Source organism: Apium graveolens, chromosome 3, assembly GCF_009905375.1.
Source record: "Apium graveolens cultivar Ventura chromosome 3, ASM990537v1, whole genome shotgun sequence".
In the NCBI taxonomy this organism is placed as follows: Eukaryota; Viridiplantae; Streptophyta; class Magnoliopsida; order Apiales; family Apiaceae; genus Apium; species Apium graveolens.
Window position 1 is genome coordinate 95218463 of NC_133649.1, and position 5382 is coordinate 95223844.

A 5382-nucleotide genomic window follows, 5' to 3' on the forward strand; every position below is an offset into this window, starting at 1 on the left:
AATAGAAAAATGTTAACCTTTTATATTAATGATTGAATAAATCTCTAATCATATTTTATCTAGAATGGTATTAGGATATTGTATCACAGTTGGTGTTTGACTAGTAGTATTTATGATTGTATTAATAATATTCTTATTAAGAATATAATCTTAAATGTATGTTTGTAATTATATCAAATCAATGACTGAGATTGTTTTGACGGTACATGAACAAAATTTTGGACTAAAAATCTTTTACGCTTATTATATATACAAATATTATATAATTGAGTGCATGACACTAAATATCACTTTTAGGTATATTATATATTAAAATAATTATAAATAAATAATAACTTATTACATATTATATTACAAAAAATATTTAATATTTAATCAGGACGAGATAGTTTTTTCTCGCGAAGAACACATTAATTTTATAATCACCCTATATTTAAATGGTATAGAAAATGGGAAAAAATGTTTAATTCTCATCAATTGCATTCCGCTCTTTAAGCCGGACGACTTCGTTAGTGGGAGGTTTCCTGTTTTCTACCGTGGCTTGTTTTTCGATCTTGTATCGGGTCAGTTGGGTTTGAAAATCCTTAGATTTTGAAATGTTACCAACCTATTGTAAATTTATAAAAAAATTTAATTATTAAAAATATTAGTAGATGATAAATAATACTACTTCTTTCGTCTTTTTTTAGTTATTATATTTGACTTTTGTGCAGACTTTTGTTAGGTCAAATTGACCGAATTTTGACCGAAATTTATTAATATTTTATAAATGAACAAAAGTAAATAATTTAATTAAAAAGTACTTTCAATATACTTTAATATATAATTTTCAACTTTTTAAATAATAAAAAATATTAAATTTTTGGTTAAAAATAGGTAAATTTTACTGATATATTGTAATAGTATAAAACATAAAAGTAAGGACGCGAAGTTGCTGGAGAAAAATCACTTTCGAGACCAGAGGAAAAAATGAGTAATGACGATCGGGTAACGGAGGTGAAGCCACCACCGATGATGGTGGTGGCGGTGCTGTGATGTTGTGCAACAAGGGGGGAGAGAGAGAAGTGGAGAGAGAGTGACAAGAAAATTATTCCGGTTCATTTTTGGAAAAATGGCTAGGGCGAAAAGATAGATCGGGGACTGAAGGTAAGATTTCGAGGAAGAAATCGAGTTTTAGAAGTTGCCGGAATATAGTCAGCGGTAGCCGGAATATAGTCGGCGGCAGCCGGACGGTGATGACGATCGCCGGCAACCATGGCTGCAGGTGGCAGAAGGTTGAAGAAGATGATAATGTCTAGAGGTTGAAGATGCTAGTATTTGAGTGTATTTTGATAGTTAAAATGGGGAGTATTTCGGGTTGAATTTGGAAAAATGGGTTGGGTAGATTGATAGATCGGGCAATGATGAGTAGAACTCCTGAAGAAAATTCGTATTTCGAGCTTGCTGGAATTTGACCGGTAGGAGGCCGGATGGCGATGTCACCGGAAGAAGCCATGATTGTTGGCGGTGGAAGGTTGGAGAAGATGATGGGTATTTGAGGTGTATTAATGTAACAGATTTTGCTCATTTAATTTAATTGTTGATGTCATAATTGTTGGAGTAATTTTGATATTTACTTAAAGAGGGAGTTACAAATCTAGAATGTATTTAATTAATTGATAGATATTTTAATGAGTGTCTTGATTGAAGGTTTTTATTATTAGATATATTTGAGATGTCATGTCTAATATGATTCATGTTTAGTTTTCAGATCTTAACAAACAGGACATATCAGGACTTACTGAAATCAGGACTTACTGGAAGTCAGAATTTAATATCAGAACTTAAGGTCATATCAGAACTTAAGTGCGGGAAGACTTTCATATAAGGAAGGAAGCTGATTTATAGTAGAAGATCGAGACTAAATAAAAGAAGATATGCATGGAAAGAGTTAGAAGACTGGAAGACTAATAGAAGATATCTGATTGATATATTTTAGGAGACAGAATTATATTCCATATCAGTTAGAAGTTATCTTGTAACTGTGTACTATATAAACAGAGACTTTGGGTTTACACTATATGTGTTATCATTATCGAGAAGATTATACATTGTAACCTAGCAGCTCTTAGTGATACTTGTTCATCACTGAGATAGAACAACAGTTCTTATTGTAACAGAGTTTATTCAATATACTTGATCTTTGTTACATACTTGTGTTAAATCGATTTGATTGTATAAACACTATATTCAACCCCCTTCTACAGTGTTGTGTGACCTAACAATTGGTATCAGAGCTTATCTGTTAACACACATACAGTAAAGATCCAAACAATCATGTCTGAAGAAGCACAAACTCCAACCAAGCCCACCAAAACTGAAGAAACTCAAAAGACTCAAACCCACAGTCGATATGAGACTATTAGGGTTCCCATACTGAGACCTTCTGAGTATTCCATATGGAAAGTGAAGATGGCTATGTTTCTGGAAGCTACAGATCCAGAATACCTTGATAGAATTAATGAAGGACCACATAAGCCTACCAAGCTCTCTGTTGTAGTTGCTGATCAACCAGCAAAGACCATACCAAAGGAGAAAGGTGAGTACACAACTGAAGACATCTCATCTATTGCCAAAGATGCAAGGGTAAGGCATTTGCTGCATAGTGCCATTGATAATGTCATGTCAAACAAGGTAATTAATTGCAAAACTGCAAAGGAGAGATGGGATGCTTTGGAGACAAGATGCCAGGGAACTGATGCAATCAAGAAGAATAGGAGGACTATACTTACTCAAGAGTATGAGCACTTTGACTCAAAAGATGATGAGTCATTAACTGACTTATATGATAGGTTTGTCAAACTCTTGAATGATCTGTCACTAGTGGACAAGGAATATTGTAATAACCCCAAAATTTTGAACTTTTTGTAACCCTTATGAATAGTGTTTTTGCTGATATTGCTGAATAAGAAAACTTTTCATGCCACACTATGTAGGGGTTCTTTTATGGATATTCTGAGATTTTATTGGTACTTTATATGATATATAAGTGTATGTAAAGATCGTCAGAATCCAAATTTGAACCTTTTGATTTTTCCCGAAAATCCACCAGATATCGAAAGAATTGAGTATAAGGTAACATGATAAAAAGGATTTAAATTCAAGGATTTTAATAAAGGATCACAAAAGGAATATAATGTATTGAGAAAGGTTAAGGGAACCTAAGTAATAAGATCCCGGGTATGATCCCTCAAACGATAAACGAAAACGAAAGTTAAGCGAACCGTATAACAGATCAGCGGTCATTAGCCAAATAATTAAAAGCTAATCAAAGAGATTAGTGAGGATGATGTCATCAAACCAATAAGAAGAGGACAAAGGAGGGAGGGTGACATCACATGGTGACATAAGCATGACCAAGCAAAGTGTGTTGTTGGTTGAATTAGAACCACACAAAAGTTACCATGGTAAAAGGGTAACAAAACAAAACAAATCAAAAAACAACCAACCAAGCCAAAAACATTTCATTTTCACCAAAACCACAAAATTTTTCATCTCCTTCATTAAAGCTCTCGGCTTTTCTTCTTTTCCAAAGAAAGAAAAATCAAAATCCTAGTTCCAAGCTTTGTTAAATTGCAAGGTAATTATCTAAGACTCCTTATGCATAGTTATGGATATCCTAAAAGTTTGAGCTCCTAAATCATTCACAATCTCTTCCTAAAAATCATGGAAGAAGATGGTGAATAGTGTTTTTCAAGAACTAAAATTTTTGTTCTTGAAGTTTTGTTTAGATTAAGCTTGGATAAGGACTTTAAGGGTGATTCCAAGCTAATTACTTGATTCTCCACTCTCCAAGGAAGGTATAACCCCTCCAAACCCTAACTTTATTTGAGTAATTAGGTTTAGTTTTATTGTTATAATTCATGAGAGGCTTGCTTGTTGTGAATGTAGAGATTAGTTGGGTTTGTGAAGTTTTTGGAGTGGTAGTTCTTGGATTGTTGATTAATGAACTTAAGTATAGTTTAAATTCATGTTTAAGAATAGTATGAATTGATAATGTGGAGTTGTTGGGGCTGTTATGATGAAGTATGGATGGAGTCTTGGTTGGGATGTTGATTGTGAGTTGATTGTGAGATGATTTGGAGTGGTTTAAATTTGGGTAATCGCGTAAACATAGCCGTCGTAATGTCCGAGTTACTTTAGGTTGTTTTTGTTCTTAACATTAGGACCCGTAAACTCACTGCTAGTTTTTGACCACTGCAATGATTAGATAGTTCATGTTACGAGCTTCGTTTTGATATGTAGTTCGTTTGATTCCGATGTACGGTTTAGGAGAAACGGCCGTTTTAAGTAACGACAGTTTCGCGAACGAATCATTACCCCTCGCCTTACTTTGAAACATAGGTTAAAGACCCAAAAAGGACTAATTGGAGTATAAAACATTTATGTAAAGTGTGTTAGGCAGTTGGTAAGACACTCGCGAAAGAATCGCCTTAAAACTCGTAATGGTTAATTTATTAAAAATGGTGGAGCCGAGGGTACTCGAGCGACTTAAGAGAATCATTAAGCGCAAAATGAGCGTTAGAGTCTAAATTGGTTAAAGTATAGATTGATAAGTGACTTTAGTTTAATTCCAACTTATATGTTGTTTATAGGTTACCAGACTCGTCCCAAGCCATTTATAACCCTCAGTCGCTCAGGCAAGTTCTCTATCCGTTATACTGTTGGTGTGATGTATACATTTGTATATGCATTATCTTGTGATGGATGCATAATTGTTAATTAGCACATTCTTGAAATATATTGTAGCATGTGATATGGTATATATGCATGCCTGTTTCGTATTCTTGATAAATATATCTGTTGATTCAGTTGATAATACCTATGCTAGAGATAAGCGGTAATTTGCATATACCCTTAGTATATGGGACCCAAAGGTGAACATTTTTTCTAAAACCGGGAGTCGATGCTCCCGAGTATAATATATATATTTATATATATATGAATAGTTTTTAAAACTATGAATCAAATAAGGTTTATTCGATAGCTTTATTTTATTAATGAATATTATTTTGAATATTCATTCGAGGACATATGACTCCGTTTATTTTATTAATGAATATTATTTTGAATATTCATTCGAGGGCTTATGATCCCGTTTATTTTATTATTGAATATTATTTTGAAAATTCATTCGAGGACATATGACTCCGCTTAATTTATTAATGAATATTATTTTGAATATTCATTCGAGGACTTATGACTCCGATTATTTACTAATTATTATTCTTAATTTTATTAAAGAATAATGTATCGATAATCAAACTCACTTTTGATTATTCAAATAAAGATAGTACTTTCGTATAAGTATATCTTTGGTTATTTAATATTCATTGCAAGTAT